The sequence below is a fragment of the Panthera tigris genome, chromosome D4 (assembly GCF_018350195.1).
Source record: "Panthera tigris isolate Pti1 chromosome D4, P.tigris_Pti1_mat1.1, whole genome shotgun sequence".
Taxonomy (NCBI): Eukaryota; Metazoa; Chordata; class Mammalia; order Carnivora; family Felidae; genus Panthera; species Panthera tigris.
Window position 1 is genome coordinate 22,863,047 of NC_056672.1, and position 18,162 is coordinate 22,881,208.

Consider the following 18,162-nt stretch of genomic DNA (forward strand, 5'->3'; position numbering starts at 1 on the left):
GCGCCTTTGTTCCCCGCCAAACTGAGCTCTGCCGTCCAGGGCTCAGCAGCTCTCCCTCCCTTTGTCCTCCAGCCTTCCCGCTTTCTGAGCAGAGCTGTTAACTTATGACCTCCCAGACGCTAAGTCGCACTTGCTGTCGGAACACACTCCGTCTGGCCCTTCCGCTTTGCCAGCCAGACTCGGGGGCTCTGCTTGGCCGGCAGGCTGCCCCTCCGCCCTGCTCCCTCCTGCCAGTCTGTGGAGCGCGCACCGCCTCGCCGCCCTTCCTACCCTCTTCCGTGGGCCTCTCATCTGCGCTTGGCTCTCGAGACTCTGTTCTGCTAATCCTCTGGCGGTTTTCTGGGTTATTTAGGCAGGTGTAGGTGGAATCTAAGTGATCAGCAGGACGCGCAGTCAGCCCAGCGTCCTCCTACGCTGCCATCTTCCCTCTCTCTCCTTTATTATTTTTTTTAATGTTTATTTATTTCTGAGACAGAAAGAGAGCGTAATCAAGGGAGGGGACAGAGAGAGAGAGAGGGAGACAGAGACTCTTAAGCAGGCTCCAGGCTCTGAGTTGTCAGCACAGAGCCCAATGCGGGCTCAAACCCACAAACTGTGAGACCATGACCTGATCCGAAGTTGGCCACACAGCCAACCGAGCCACCCAGGCGCCCCATGTTTATGTCTTTGAATATGATGTGTGCTGACCAGGCTGGACTTCTCTGAACTCCAATTTTGATTACTGAACAAGTTATTTGTATATTTATTTTAGATGTCAAATAGGAAGCTTAAATCAACATGTATAAAATAAAAACCTTGTTTTTGTTTGTTCTTTTTAATTCAACCTTATCTTCTCACATTTTTCCCTAGCTCAGTGAATCTTTCTTTAGGTTTCTCAGGTCAAAACTTTGGAGTCCACTTAACCTTCTTTCTCACTTGTATATCCTGTAATTTGTCCATCATTAAACCTTTTATAGTGTACCCAGAATCTATTCAATTCTGTTTCCTTTTTCTCTATCATACTGGTTCAAGCTACCATCATCTCTGGTCTGAATTCTTAAAGTAGCCTCCCAATTGTCTTCCTCCTTCTTTGTGTACTTTATAATCTACTTTCTACCTTGAAGCCAGAATAATTTTTTTAAAAATGTGTATCATTTTAAATCACTGCTCAAAACATTCAAGATTCTCTTTTTAACAGAAAATAACCCCAGTGGCCTCTCATTACCTTCCATATGATCTCCATATGGCCTCATCTCCAACATTCTTTCCTTCCCTTATTCTACTCTAGCTATGCTACTGGCCTTCTTGCTGTTCTTTGAACATTTGCCTACCTCAGGGCCTTTGCAATTATTATTCTCTCAGGCTGGAATGCTCTTTACTCTGACATTTGTTTGGCTTAAATGCTTCAGTTTGTTTGTTTGTTTTTATATCTCTGCTCAAATATCACCTTACCAAAAAGAGCATTCTTGATTGACCTAGGTAAAATAGCATTTAACTCTTACATGCTCCCTATTTCTTTTTTCCTATGGAATATTTTTTTTCTCATAGCCCACACTAGACTATAAAGTCCATAGACTCAAAGGCTTTGTTTTTCTTATTAGGTGTCCTCAATGTTTGGAACAGTGCCTAGCATGTAATTGGTGTTCAATTAATATTTGTGGAATAAATACATGAAAGCACCTTATGAGAGAAAGAATCTATTTTGTTCAGATTCTAAGGGTACCAGCTGAGTCAAGACACTTCCTGATGCTTCCTTGTCTTCCCTTTGTCTGGCTCCATCTCTGGTGAAAGCAGAGGCAAATTTGTATGTGGAGCTGGGTAAGGGGTGGGTAAGAAAATGGCATGGCAGGGAAATAGAGAAAAGGAAGACAATATCTTTCTTTCTTCCCAGCCTAAAAGTACTACCAATTTGACAGAGGGAATTTTTCACTTTAAGTGTATTTGGTGTTTTGATTATTAAATTAGAGTGAACATTTTAATTACGGAGCTAGATTATTCTTGGCACTACAGCTGACTTAAAAGTAGAGTGTTTAAGGAAATTATGGAATCTCTTTTCACCCAACTTTTCCTTCAAAGAGTAAGAGAAAAATGAGTCTGTGGATTGGTTACAAAGGGCCTGTGACGGGAACACATGAATTTTTTGTTTGTCACTCTTCCCACCCACCCCCCCCCCCCCATATTCTCTGGAGTTCTGCCTTTTCAACCCAATGGTTACCCTTCTATTGTGGTTTTTATCATAATGCTTAGTAGTCTATTGTTCACGTGTTTGTCTCCTTTACTAGATAGACTCTGAGCTCAAGAAGAGAGGGCCAGTGTTTTATTAATCCTGTTTATCTAAGACCTGCCATGGAGTCTGATAAATAGCAACCACTTAGTATTGTTGAAAAATCTCCTGCCCCCATCTCAATTCGAGGATTATTTGAATATCAAAAATACCTTGAGTATCAATTACGCAGTAGTTGGTGATACAAAGGGGGCTGACTGCTTAGATATTTAAAGAGATTATATTGTATTCTAAGATTTATATCCATTTATCATGATGAAAACTCCCATTCTTTTTTTTTTAATTTTTTAATGTTTATTTATCTTTGAGAAAGTGACAGACAGAGCATGAATGGGGAAGGGGCAGAGAGAAAGGGGACAGGGAATCTGAAGCAGTCTCCAGGCTCTGAATTGTCAGCACAGAGCCCAACATGGGGCTCAAACCCACAAACCATGAGATCATGACCTGAGCCAAAGTTGGACACCCAACTGCCTGAGCCACCCAGGTGCCAGATGAAAACTCCCATTGTAAGGGAAAACACTTAACTTTTGAAATATATCACAGGAGTGGCTTTATCTTTTCCTTCTTGCTCAAGCTCTTAGCTACCTAATCTGTGTCCCTGTTGCAGCAGGACATGAATGTGACTTCTATGGAGCATGGTTGTTTGGAATAAATACTAAAATAATCCCCTTCCCTCCATAACTGGTATGGCTGTGATTTCTTTTTAAAGGTAGAGACTGAATCCTCATTACTTAAAAGTATGAAAGTCAACATCTTGTGTATTCTTGTGGCAAATGCAAAAAATTGACAGTGTTTTCAAAGACTATGAAGAAGCTCTGTGTTTCAGTATGAAAACTATAGCATTATTATCACTGTGATCCAGAGATGAAAAGTTATAAAACATTTTGGCTCAATAATATGCCACATGAATTTATTTATTTATTTGTTTGTTTATTTATTTATTTATTTATTTATTTATTTTTAATGCTCTCCTTTTATTTTAATTTTTTTTTAACCTTTATTTATTTTTGAGACAGACAGAGACAGAGCATGAATGGGGGAGGGTCAGAGAGAGAGGGAGACACAGAATCCGAAACAGGCTCCAGGCTCTGAGCCATCAGCACAGAGTCCGACGCGGGGCTTGAACTCACGAACCGCGAGATAATGACCTGAGCCGAAGTCGGACGCTTAACCGACTGAGCCACCCAGGCGCCCCATGAATTTAATAATTTTTATATGGATAATCATTTTCCAAACAAACTGTAGCCATGACTTAATCCCTCCTAGAAAGACAGGAGTATATCTTTTTTAAGTTTTTATTTATTTATTTTTTTTTTGAGAGAGAGGGAGAGAGAGAGAGAGAGAGACAGAGTGTGCACAAGAAAGGGAAGGGCAGAGAGAGGGGGGACAGAGGATATGCAGTAGGTTCTGTGGGGGCGGCAGAGAGCCCGATGTGGGGCTCAAACCCATGAACCATGATAACATGACCCAGCCAAAGGCAGATGCTCAACCAACTGAGCCACCAAGGCGCCCCAGGAGTGTATCTTCAAACAAACTGCCTAAGCTGTTTATTCAGTTTGCTTTTTGATTCAGCAAGATGGATTATGATGGGAAACAACCATAGCTGTGACAGCTTTGACTACATCCCACCTGGCATATAATCCTTTTCTCCTTAAAAAGCTCTCCAAGTTCATAATTCTACAAAAGGATTAATCAAAGTCATTGGAGGGGTGCCTTGAGTTGGGAATGGAGGAGGGAGGGATTTAATATGCCAATTTAAAAAATCCATTGTTATAGGAAAGTTCTTGGGTTCTTTTATTTGTATAGTGAAAGCAACCCAACTATGAATCTTATCTGAACAATGGTGCACTTGGGCTGACAATGAGGTGAACTAAAAATATTTTAAGGCCTATCTCACTGATTTTAGTGAATCTTTCCTGTCAATGAACCTTCTTTGGGCACAGTGAAGCGCCAGTTGCCTGGCCTGAAACACATCATTTCATCCACGGCACTCATCCACGATCACATTATATACAACACACACATGTGAATGTGAAACCTCCTCCATCGTATTCATTAGCTTATCTCCTTTTTCTAGTATGGTTGCATCACCTTCATTCCCCTCACCCTGGGTAGAACTGTCAGTAGGGAAGAAAAGAAAAATTATAATAGTCTTTCAGTGTATGGGAGAGTTCCAGACAGAGGAGCTGCAAAATATAGGACTAAATGGCTACCAAGTCTTTCTTTGAGTTCTGTGACGTCATGCAAGATACCTCAGGGTTAGAATAGATGAGTTAGTGTTCGTTGTTTGAGGCCATATCTACTTTGTGATATGAGTATATTGGTTAATCTTCATCACTCATGAAACGTGTAGCAGATAATTTGCCATTAAGAATTCAAATGCTGATGTTTCAGAATAAATTACTTTAAAAAATGAGAGTTAGATCAAAGCTGCTTTTGTTTATAGTAAAATTATTTTTCCTTTACTCGCACTGAAACAGCGGAAGAGAGGGTGGAGTTAACATGGAGAATTGCTGACTATGTCTATGGGAGCGTGACATTCCTGGGAGGACATGTTAAGAACCAGATCAAGGCTCAAAGGCCCTATAAAATAGAAGCGATAGATGGCAAAATTAGATAGTCTTACACTCCTTCATACTCTGTCCTCATTCCCTGTGTGGAAACTAATTTGGTGTCTGATGTTTCCTTCTTAAAGTAGTTACAAATAATCAATAGAAGTTGCAAATAATCAATAGTAAAATCATCTGGCCTTCAAGTGATTTTATGTTACCTTTTCTTTTTTCTCTCTCTCTCTGCAGAGTTCAGGAAGTCCCCAAGGCACCTTCACTTCTGACACCAGCTGCAAGTTTGGGTGTCTCCAAGACTGCCTTTTAAAAGTTCATTAGAAGTATTCATAGAATGCCGCAAAGCTGTTATACTCACGGTTACAGTTTATTACGGTGAAAAGAAACATTAAAATCAACCCAGGCAAGAAATGCATAAGGCAGGATACAGGAGACCCCATTTACAGAGCTTTTACTGGGCTTGGTCATGTAGATATGGTTGAGCACCTATGTGACTGACCTTAGTCTGTAGCCCTTCCAGAGGTTAAGGTGCTGCCTTGTGGCTCAAAGCCTCCCCGCCCAAAGCCCCATCACCTCTAACCATAAATCATATTATTAGCATAGACTATTTGTCATGGCCCATGGTCCTGCTTCCCTCTCTCTCTCTCTCTGTCTCTCTTTTTGTATGGATAATGCCCTTGGTGTCAAGTCTGTGAATTCTTTGCCTAGCTTTAGATTTTTTAGAAAAAAAAGCTTTTTCTTTTTTTTTTCTAAAAATTTGCAGTTTTACATTTAAGTCTGTGATCTATTTTGAGAAAACTTTTATATAGTGTGAGACTTAGGTTGAGCAGCTGCCGCTGCTGCTGCTTCTTCCTTTCCCTCTTCCTCCTCCTCCTCCTCCTCCTCTTCATTCCCTCCTCCCTCTCCTCCTCCTCCTCCTTCTTCTTTCTTAAATTTATGGATGTCCATTTGCTATAGCACCATTTATGGAAAGTCTTCTTTACTCTATCAAATTCTTTTTATACTTTGTCAAAATCAGTTGGATATATTAATGTGGGTCTGTTTCTGGGTTCTTTATTCTGTTCCATTGAGCCATGTGTTTGTTTCTCTACTAATGCCACATAATCTTGACTATTATGTATATTACTATAGTAATTATATTCATATACATGTACATACACACATATACACATGCATATATAAAAATACACATAAATGAAAATATACATATAAATATATACTATATAATAAATTTTAAAACCATGTCGACTTATTCCTACCACTTTATTCTTCTTTTTCAAATTCAATTTAGCCATTCTAATTATTTTATCTTTCTATATACATTTTAGAATACTATTGTCTACAAGAAATCTTGCTGGGATTTTGATAGGAACTGTGTTATGCCAGTGTATGAAGTTGGGGAGAAATGATATCTTTACTGTGATGAGTTTCCAATGCATGAACACATTACACATTTTCTTCAGATATTCTTTGAATTTATTCATCAGTGTTGTGCAGTTTTCAGTGTATATGTCCTACATATTTTTGAAGCCATTGTAAATGGAATTGTTTTTTTTTAATTTTGGGATTCACATGCTTATTGCTAATATGTAAAAATACAAAAATGTTTACTGTATATAATGTGACCTTGTTGAACTCACTTAGTTCTTAGAGTTTTCTTTAGGTTCCCTAAAATTTTCTATGTACACAATTCTGTCATCTGCAAACATAGACTATTTTTTTTCTGATCTGCATTCATTAGTTTTGCTTACTCAACTGATTAGAATTTATTTTTAGTATTTGAGTAAGAGTGATGGGTGTGGGCCCCCTTAGTTCCCAACCTTAATTTTTTAACCATAAAAATTGTGTTTGTAGTAGGTTTCTTTGTAGATGCTCTCTATCAAGTTGAGGAAGTTCCCTTCTTTGTCTATTTTTCTGAGAGTTATTAGAACATGAATGTATGTTGAATTCTGTCAAATGTTTTCTCTGCACTGGTATTCTGTGAGTTTCTTTAGCCTGTTAGATTGCATTGACAGATTGTCTATTGATACTTTATATGTTAAACCACAGATAGTTTTTCTTTTTCAATATTGAGCCAGCCTTTCATCCCCAGAATAATTTCCAGTTAGTCAGGATGTATAATTATTTTTTTATATTGGTGAATTCTATTTGTTAATATATTTTTAAGGATTTTTACACCTATACTCATGAGGATATTGGTCTGTAGTTTTGTATGTGTGTGTGACTTGTCTGTCTGGTTTTGGTATCACGGTAACGCTAGCTTCATAAAATGAACTGGGAAGTGCTCTTTTCTATTCTGTATTTTGGAAGAGATTGTGTAGAACTGGTTCCCTCCCTTTCTTCCTCCCTCCCTCTCTTTCTTTCTTTTTTTCTTTTTCTTTTCTTTCTTTCTTTCTTTCTTTCTTTCTTTCTTTCTTTCTTTCTTTCTTTCTTTCTTTTCTCCTTTTGTTTATTTTGTTTTTGAGAGAAGGAAAGAGAGAGGCAGATGGGGAGGGAGAGAGAGAATCCCAAGAATGCTGCACACCCAGTCTGGAACCTGACACAGGGCTTGATCTCACTATGAGAGACACTATGAGATCATGACCTGAGCCAAAATCAAGAGTCAGATGCTTAATCAAGTGAGCCACCCAGGTACCCCATAACTGGTATTCTTCTTTAAACATTTTGTTGATTTCTATAGTACAACCATCTCAGCTTGGAATTTCTCTTATTGGACTTTAAAAATTATAATCCAAGATTCTTAATAGTTATGGGGCTGTTAATCTAATATTTCATATTATGTGAGTTGCAATAATTTGTAAGTGTGTAGAGTTGTTTATTTTTTTCTTATTATCTTTTAAATATCTATGGGATCTATACTTACATCCTTTGCTTCATTACTAATTTTGAAATTTGTGTCATCTTTTTTTTTCCTTATCATTCCTGCTAGAGCATTGTCAAAGTTATTGTTTTTTTTTTTCAAAAAACCAGCCCTTTGTTTCACTGATTTTTTCCCAATTTCCCCCCATTTTTTATTTCATTAATTTCTGCTCTTAATTTTATTGTTTTCTTTCTTATGGCTGCTTGGATCTTTTTGTTCTTCTTCTAGGTTCTTGAGTTGGTATTGTAGATTATTCATAGAGACTTCTCCTTTCTGATATATGCATTGTATATTATAAATTGCCCTTTTAGCACTGCTTTTACTGTGTCTCACAAATTTTGATATGTTACATTTTAATTTCCATCCACTTAACTAATATTTTTTTATTCTCTTTGAGAGTTTTTTAACCCAGTTTATTCAGAACTGTTTTATTTGGATTCCAAGCATTTGGAGATTTTCCTATTACCTTTGTTTTATTGATTTCAAGTTTGATTTCATCGTGGTCAAAGAACACAGCCTATACATTCAATTATTTTAAATTTGTTGCAGTTCATTTTATTGTCCTGGACATAGTTTATCTTTTATATTTTCTATGGGCATTTGAAAGGAATGTATATTCTGCTCTGATTGAGTGGAATGTTCTATGAATATTGATCAAGTCCCTTGGCTTATGGTGTGGTTGAGTCCTTCTGTATCCTTGCTGCTTTTCATTCTAGTTTTTCTATAAATTGTTGAGAGAGGAGTGTTGATGTCTTCAACTATAATTGTACATTTTCTATTTCTTTGCATTTCTAACAGCTTTTGTTTTGCATATTTGCAGCTGTGTTGTTTGGTACATACATGTTTAATATCATTAATCTTCTTGGTGGATTGATGCTTATATCATTATATAATGTCCCTCATTGTTTCTTATAATTTTATTTGCTCTGTAGTTTATTTGATGTGCTTTAATGTAGCTACGTTTTTTATTTTTACTTTATATGTTTTTTAATCCTTTTATGTTTAACCTATCTACATTCTTATATTTGAAATGAACTTCTTACAGGTAGAATAGATTTAGGTCATCCTTCTTAGTCCATCCTTCTTAGTCCTTAAATCTCTGTCTTTTAATTAGTGTATTTAGATTATGTAAATAATGCAATTTTGAATGTTAGGGCTTAAGTGTGCTATCTAACTTTTTTTCTCTTACTCCCTCTGTTTTTTAACCTTTCTTGTCTTTTTCTTGCCTTCTTGTGAATTACTTAAAATTTTTTGAATATCTCACTTTGATTTATTTACAGTGGTTTTGAGTATATCTCTTTATACAACTTCTTAATGGTTGCTGTAAGTATTACATTATCTGTACATATAGCTATCAGTTTGCATTGAAGTGTAGAAACCTTACCTCCTTTTACTTTCTTTTTTCCTTCTACCATTTATAATAAAATTGTCCTAAATATTTCCTATATATACATTTAGAACCACATTAGATAGTGTTATACTTGTGTTTGAACCGTCAAACAAACTTTAGGAGTCTCAAGAGGAGAAGGAAACTCAATCCTGATTATCAGTATTTTTGCTTACTGACTTTCCTTCATTCCTAATGTTGCATTATTCCTAATTTAATTATTTGATTTCATTTAGACAATGTCCTTTAAACCACTGAAAAAATTTTTTTCACATTTTATTTTATTTTTGAGAGACAGAGAGAAACAAGGAGCACAAGGAGGGGAGAGGCAAAAAGAGATGGAGACACAGAATCCAAAGCAGGCTCCGGGGGGTGCCCCTGAAACCATTTTTTAAAGGGTATGTCTGCTGGTGATATCGTCTCTTAGTGTTCCTTCATTTGAGAATATAGTGATTTTGCTTTCATTTCTGAAGGATAATTTCATTGAATATAGGATTCTGATTTCAGAACTATTTCATGTTGATACTTGAAAATAATGATTATACCACTTCCTCCTGGTGTCCGTGGCTTCTGGGAGAAACCCACTGTCATTTGATTTGTTTTCCCCCTGTAGTTAAGGTGTCATTTCTCTAGCTACTCTGAAGTTTTTGTTTTGTCTTTAGTTCTCAGAAGTATAATTGTTTTTTTGTCTTGATATGGATTTTTGTTGTTGTTTATACTGTTTGGGTTTGCTTATTATCTTGATTTTTAGGTTTATGTCTTTAGCCAAATTTGGGAACTTTCCTCTATTATTTCCTTAAGTACTTTCTCAGCCTCACCTTCTTCCTCTTCTAACATGTGACTTTTATTGCACAAATGTTAGGTCTTTGGTTATAGAATCAAAAATTCTTGAGGCTCTGTTCATTTTTTTTTAAATCTATTTTATCTGTTGTTCAGATTGGATAATTTCTATTGTACTGTTTTAAGTCCAGTGATTCCCTGTCACTTCCATTCTTCTGTTGTGCTCATACGGTGGGTTTTTTATTTTGGTTATTGTATTTTTTAGATCCAATATTTCCATTTGGTCCTTCTTTAAATCTTCTATTTCTTTGTTGAGATTTTGTATTTTTTGCTGACATTTGCAGTATTTTCTATTTTGTCAAATGTGTTTATAATTATTTCTTGATGCATTTTTATGATGGCTTTTCTTTTTTATATTTAAAGACCTTATTTTTTTCAAAGATAGTTTAGGTTTACAGCAAAATTGAGAAAAAGGTACAGAGTTTCCATAAACCTCTTGTTCTCATACATGCATAGTCTCCTATTATCTATATACCCCACCAGAGAGGTGCATTTGTTACAATTGGTGTATTTACACTGACACATCATAATCACCCGAAGTTCATGGCTTATATTAGGGTTCACTCTTGGTGTTGTACATTTTGTGGGTTTATACAAATGGCAAGTAAGCATATGAAAAAAATGTACCACATGATATGTCATCAGAGAAATGCAAATTAAAATGACTGTGAGATACTACTATAAGCCTATTAGAATGGCCAAAATCCAAAAACCAAATGCCAGTGGGGATGTAGAATAATAGGAGCTCTCATTCGTTGCTAGTGGGAATGCAAAATGATACAGCCACTTTGGAATACAGTTTAGCAGTTTCTTGCAAAACCAAGCATATTCTTTATTTATATTAAATATAATTTATTGTCAAATTGGTTTCCATACAACACCCAGTGCTCATCCGAACAGGTGCCCTCATCCACACCCATCAGCCACTTTCCCCTCTCCCCCGCCCCCCATCAACCCTCAGTTATTCTCAGTATTTAAGAGTCTCCTATGGTTTGCCTCCCTCCCTCTCTGTAATTTCCCACCCCTCCCCTCCCCCACAGTCTTCTGTTAAATTTCTCAGCATCCACATAAAAGTGAAAGCATAGTCTCTGTCTTTCTCTGCCTGACTTATTTCACTTAGCATAATACCCTCCAGTTCCATCCATGTTGCTGCAAATGGCCAGATTTCATTCTTTCTCATTGCCAATTAGTATTCCATTGTATACATAAACCACATCTTTTTTATCCATTTGTCAGTTGATGGACATTTAGGCTCTTTCCATAATTTGGCTATTGTTGAAAGTGCTGCTATAAACGTTTGGGTACAAGTGCCCCTATGCATCAGCACTCCTGTATCCCTTGGGCAAATTCTTAGCAGTGCTATTGCTGGGTCATAGGGTAGATCTATTTTTAATTTTTTGAGGAAACTCCACACTGTTTTCCAGAGCGACTGCACCACTTTGCATTCTCATGAACAGTGCCAGAGGATTCCCATTTCTCCACATCCTCGTCAGCATCTATAGTCACCTGATTTGTTCACTGTAGCCACTCTGACCAGCGTGAGGTGAAAACCAAACATATTCTTGCAATATGATTCAGCAATTGCACTTCTTGGTATTTACCCATGGGAGTTGAAAATGTGTGTCCACAAAATAACTGCCACATTAATGAATTTGATGATATTCATAGCTTAGTCTAAGTGCCAAAACTTGGGGGCAACCAAGATGTCTTTCAGTAGGCGAGTGGATAAATCAACCATGGTACATCCATACAATGGAATACTTTTCAACACTAAAAAATATGAACTATCAAATCATGAAGAGACATGGAGAAAACTTAAATGCATATTACTAAGTAAAAAAAGCCAATCTGGAAAGGCTACATACATACTGTATGATTCAACCTATATGACATTATGGAAAAGGCAAAACTGTAAAAACACTGCAAACCTTAGTGGTTGCCAGAGAATGTTGGGGGTGGTAAGATATGTATAGGTTGAACACAGATAATTTTTACAGCAGTTAAAATATTCCTTATGATGTAGTAATAATAGGTACATGTCATTATACATTTGTCCAAATATGTAGTATGATAGCTTTAAAATTTTTTTTTCAAATAGTTCTTACATATGTGTTATCACAGCGTTGACATGTATCGATTGTTGTTATTATTTTTATTTAATTTACATGCCTCTTAGCTTATGGCATATGGTGTTTGTCTGCAGTAAAGTTGTTATTGTCTAAAAGTTTTGTGTCATATAAGGATATCCCTTCCTGGTCTTTTTGCTAGAGAGAGAGTAGGTTTCTTTTGGGGCTTTTTTTTTTTTTTTTTTTCTTTTTTTTTCTTTCTTCCAGTTCGTACCCTTTGGCATTTTCTGGCTTTCAGATTTTTCGGTGCCAAATTTAGGATATATGATATGATGAGAAAACCGGGAGAACTCACATTCACATCCTTCCTTCACATCCATCCTTTCTTCATCACATCTTTTCCCTACTTTTCAGAGTACTTCTATATTTGTTTTATATAAAAGACATTCAAGTTTCTTTAGTTCTACATAGCAGCTCCATATTCTCAGAAATGGAACCCCACCGTGTCTATTCCAATAGTTCTTTTCTTTTTTTTTTAACTCCTTCTTAAAAGATAATATCGATCCTTAATCTAGTATCGACCAACAAAGTATATATGAAGATAGATTTCTTTTATTGTGTACTTGGGAGTTGACTGAACCTATATCTAGCTGCAAGATGGGTAGATATACTGAATTTCTAGTATAAATTCTAGTGTCTAGATTGTAGGAATTTACCAAGTTGGGTTTTTAAATTTTTTTTTAATGTTTATTTATTTTTGAGAGAGAGATAGAGACAAAGACACAGAGACAGAGAGACAGAGTGTGAGGGGGGAGGGGTAGAGAGAGAGGTAGACAGAATCTGAAGCAAGCTCCAGGCTTGGAGCTGTCAGCACAGAGCCCAATGTGAGGCTTCAACTCATGAACTGCAAGATCATGACTTGAGCCGAAGTTGGACACTCAACTGACTGAGCCACCCAGGCGCCTCCTAAGTTGGTTGCTTTAGCTAAACTATGATAATATTGCCTCTTAGCCCCATATTTGATTCTCTGGCAATCTGAGTTAATAGAGTATTTATTAGTTTCCTAAAAGAAACTTTTAAAGTCTCCTCCAGTCTCTTCTCCCTACCATATAAAATTATGAATCATGCCACCAGCATGTAATATGTGACTTCTGATCCTCATGTATGCTTTGACTTCTCTGTCCTCTTATTTTTTAGGTGCTGCAGGATGTAAAAAGATGTTGAGAAGTTTAAGAAGGGGAAGTGGAAAGGGTATTATGGCTATATCGTATCTCCTTCCAGTCAGTTCAGAAATATCTATATCTATATCTATCTATCTATCTATTTTTTTTTTCCTGGTTGGATGTAGGCATGTTTCTCTAAGCAAGAGGGTCAAACTGAATGAGAAGGAAACTTTTATTCTCTATGTGGGCCATCCTTGTTTTCAGAGTGATGCATGGATCAGTCATTACTTGCTCTGCTCATTTCAGTTTCATTGGTTTAATTGTTAAAGGAAATTTCCCCCAAATTTAGATGGTAGTCAGTTTTAAATGTTACTGTATTTAATCTCTTTCTTTGGTTCCTTATAGGCATTTTAGGAGAAGGGAGTGGCAGCCGGCTGAATGCCACTTGGAACTAAAATCTCCCAGACTAAGCTAGTCTTAAAGAAATTTAAAAGTAAGTCTAAGTGCAAACAAGTTTTTAAAAATTGAAGTGAATGATTTAAGTCGCTAAAATAATCTCTTCATTTAAAAATCAGGGACATACAAAAATAATTTTATTGTCTGAGTTTTTAAACCTTTTCAAATCTGTGAATCAAGCTCCTCTTGGTGTTTGAATAGGTGCCATCTGCTGATCTGTAACAGAGCCAGTTTTTGCATTTGGGCCTAAATTTAATACTTAATTCCAATAGATGAAACATGCAGATCATTATAAGCAATGAAGCATTTGCAGGTTTTTAATTTAATACTTTCGTAACACTTAATTTATTAGTAGTAATTTACATAGAATCTTTAAAGGTACTTGTTATTAATTACCTATACTATTATGTCAGTTAAATAAGAAAATTACTTAAATAAGCTAAAGGTAGGTATCGGGTAGTTATAGATGCATTAAAAAGTTTTTAAAATTCCCATATTTAGAAGTTTCAAATAGCAACCAGAAGCTTAGAACGCGAAGTATGTAATTCAGCTGAGGGTTTTTACTGATTTGGATTGAGCTTGGTGAAGCTCGTTCATGTGTCTTTGGTCAGCTGTGAACTGGTATGTGACTTTGCTAACCTTGACCTGTTTTTTCATGTCTGGGTCATTAGACTTACCTCCGTTCCATGTGTGCCATTCTCCAGTAGGCTAGCCCAGGCATGTTCTTGTGGTGAAAGGGGTGTGGAGAGCAAGCGCAGAAAATGTACTATATCTTTGGAGGCTTAGGTTTGGAACTGTCAAAATATCACTTCCTTTCACAAGTCACAAAGGTTGAGAGAATAGACTCTAGCTATTGATGAACTGCAAAGTAACAACTGAAAGGTTATAGATACAGGGAGGGGTGAATAATCATGGCCACGGATTCAATCCGCTATTTTCGAAACGGATGGAATTGGGATTAGGACCCTGTTTCGTGCCTCCAGACTGGGTTTCTTTTTATGTTACAAACTGTTCTTCCTATTTACCTATATGATAAATTTGAATGTTCATTGGGAAAAAAACATTTGTGACTTAGTGTATGTCTTGGTCCTCAAGTACTGATCTAGAAAGCTGTGATACAATCGTAGTCTCTTTATCTATTGAGTACTAAGTACTTCTTCACAAAATCAGTGTTAGAGGATCTGAAGAAAATAGATTTTATATACTTGGAAATGTCTGGTGTTTTCCAAATGTTATCAGTACAGTGAAACTTTGGAAGGTTAAGAAGAATTATTTCACATTGCTTTACCCATTTATTTCATTTGACTATAAATCTCAGGGAACTAGAGTGATAATATTGGAATTGGATTACAATGGTTATCATGGTCTTAATTTCACTTTACATCCTCTATCCTAAAAAAAAGTTATTACTATCTAGAAGCGATTCCTTTTGGAAAGCAATTTACAGGGTCAGATATACAACTTCAAGGTGTGTTTTACCTCATGTTGAAATTTTTATTACAGACCACTTACCCCTCGTTGTTGCCTTTGCCTTTGTGGACCGGGAGATAGATGAAAAAGAGAAAATGTTATGAAGTTGTGGCAGATTCAAGCTGTCCTATTTGTTTGTCCCCAGATCTTTCTATGCCAGTTCCGAAATGCCCTCCTGCCAAAATTAGGCTCGGAAAAATAACTTATTTCATGTTGGGTTTTTGGAGCAATGGTGGGGTTTGGAGATGATGGCCAAGAAAGAATTCTTGAAGATGTCTTTGGTGCAAAAAGTGATTTTAATAAAGCATGGGAACAGGACCCGTGGGCAGAAAGAGCTGCACTAGGGTTGTGAAGAGAGATGGATTATACACTGTGGAGTTGAGAGAAGTAAAGTCAAGAGGAAGTTTCTTAAAGCCATTCCCATATGCTAAAGAGGATTTACAGATTACTGGAGGCCTAGCTATTGTCAAACCTAGGTTGTTTTTCCCTCAAGCAAAGCATTATAATTAAGATAGTAGGGAGTTCCTAGAGATTAGACTATTGATAAGATTGCCTATTTCTTGTAATATTGCTAAAATATTTGTAAACTGATACAGACTCGATTAGTTAAACCATTTGTTTTTTGTCCCTTCCTTTGTTCTTGGGCAGTCAGGAGTGCTTGAGGAATACCACACATATTCCACCTGTAGGGCGGGGGGGTGGGGGCGGTGGGATAGGTTGTGGCATGTCAGCTTGCCTTATGCTCCCTCATCATTTCATATATAACACATGTTTGAAATGAGCAGGAAATGCAGCCAAGATTTGTAAATTAACAAGGAAAAAGTTATTTCTGAAAACATTTGGGAGCCAAGGAAGAGTGTTTGCCTTAAAACATTAGGGCATTCCATTTTTTAGTAAATTAAATAATTTTTTCAAAATCTCAGAAGGAACAACATTAACACTTGTTTTTCTGTATATATGAACAATTCTTATTAAAAAAAATTCATTGTTGGGGCACCTGGGTAGCTCATTTGGTTAAGTGCCTAACTGTTGGTTTTAGCTCAGGTCATGATCTCGCGGCTTGGTGGGTTCAAGCCCTGCATCAGGCTCTGTGCTGGCAATGCAGAGCCTGCTTGGGATTCTTTCTCTCTCCTTCTCTCTCTGCCCCTCCCCTATTTGGGCTGTTTCTGTCTGTCTCAAAATAAATAAATAAATAAACTTAAAAACATAAAAACTTACTGTCACAAATTAAATGAGTTGTCTAAATGTATAGGATAACTGATATTCTGATACCTGTTAAATCTTAAATTGTATGAAATTTAATTGTGTGCTTCAGTTTTTCCATATGTGAGAAGGATTTCTCTTGATCTGCCACCTGCAAAATAGACAGGGATAGCTAAAGGGATCCAGAACGAGAATCAAATCTCCCCTCTTTAATATAGACCACTGTTTAGCCCTGACTTCTTGATAATTACATTGTTAGGTCTCTGCTAGATAGGGAATTATCTTGTCAACTTATCTCTGTGGATTAAATGGGAGGTATAGGCATACTTCAAAGATATTGTGGGCCCAGTTCTGGACTACCGCAAAAAAGTGAGTATTGGAGTAAAATGAGACATAAATTTTTTTCATTTCCCAGTGCATATAAAAGTTATCTTTGCACTATACTATAGTCTGTTAAAAGAGCAATGTATGTACCTTAATTAAACGTACTTGAATTGGTAAAAAATGCTAACTGTCATCTGAGTTTTCAACGAATCACAATCTTTTTGCTGGTGGAGGGTCTCACCTGATGTTGATGGCTGCTGACTGAACAGGGTACTGGTTGCTAAGGGTTGGGGTGTCTGTGGCAATCTCTTAAAATAAGGCAACGATGAACTTTGCTGCATCAATTGTCTTTCTTTCATGAATGCTGTTTGATAGCTTTTTATCTACACTAGAACTTCTTTAAGAATTGGAGTCAATCTTATCAAACTCTGCCACTTCTTTATCAACTAAATTTATATAATATTCTAAATGTTTTGTTTTCATTTCAACAATCTGCATAGCATCTTCACCAGGAGTAGATTCCATCTCAAAAAACAACTTAGCTGTTACAGTTTTATCATGAGATTGCAGCAGTTCAGTCACATCTTCAGGCTCCACTTATAAATCTGGTTCCCTTGTTCTTTCTAACACACCCACAGGTACTTCTTCCAATGAAGTCATGAACCCCTCAAAGTCATGAGGATTGGAACAACTTCTTCTAAATTCCTGTTCCTGTTGATATTTTGACTTCTTCCTATCAACCATGAATGATCTTAGGGACATCCAGAGTGGTGAGTCCTTTCCAGAAATTTTCAATTTACTTTCCCAGATCCATCAGAGGAATCCCAGTCAGTGGCAGCCATAGCATTATGAACTGTATTTCTTAAATAGTAAGAGTTGAAAGTTGAAATTGCTCCTTGATTCACGGGCTATAGAATGATGTCTTGGCAGGCATGGGAACATTAGTCTTGTCAAGATATCCATTGGAGTGATGGAATACCAGATACATTGGTCCTGTGTGACCAGGTACATTGTCAATGAACGCTAATATTTTGTAAAAAATCTTTTTTTTCTGAGCAGGTCTCAGCAGTGGGCTTAAAATAATGAGTAATATAGAGAATAGGCAGAGTACACTTAACATAATTCTTAAGGGCCCTGGGATCATCAGAATGGTGAGTCAACATTGTCTTCAAATTAGTATCTCCAAAGCTAGGCATTGACTTCTCCTCTCTAGCTATGAAAGTCCTCGATGGCATCTTCTTCCAATAGAGGCTGTTTTGTCTATATTACAAATCTGTTGTTTAGTGTAGCCACCATCATTAATTAGTTGGCTAGATCTTGTGGATAACTTTTTGCAGCTTCTACATCAGTACTTGCTGCTCTACCTTGCACTTTTATTTTATGCAGATGGTTTCTCTCTTTAAATCTCATAAATCAACCTCTGCTAGCTTCAGACTTTTCTTTGGCAGCTTCCTCACCCCTATCAGCCTTCATAGCATTGAAGAGAGTTAGGGCCTTTTCCTGGATTAGGCTTTGGCTTAAAGGAATGTTGTGGCTGGTTTGATTTTCTATCCAGGCCACTTAAAC

At 36.8% G+C, this 18,162-nt stretch overlaps 1 protein-coding gene across 2 annotated transcripts in view; it reads left to right on the top strand.

The window, feature by feature from the left end:
• LOC122233250 (spermatogenesis-associated protein 31D4-like) overlaps positions 1 to 18,162 on the top strand; it is a 51,505-nt gene that overhangs the window by 17,196 nt on the left and 16,147 nt on the right. Inside the window, exons 1-3 of one of the 2 annotated variants that reach the window (XM_042965058.1) lie at positions 13,188 to 13,231; positions 13,549 to 13,636; positions 17,235 to 17,366. The gene's annotated coding sequence lies outside the window, so the exon portion shown is untranslated. Of the gene's footprint in view, positions 1 to 13,187; positions 13,232 to 13,548; positions 13,637 to 17,234; positions 17,367 to 18,162 lie in introns of those variants that run through there. The other variant, XM_042965059.1, reaches the window with a different exon arrangement.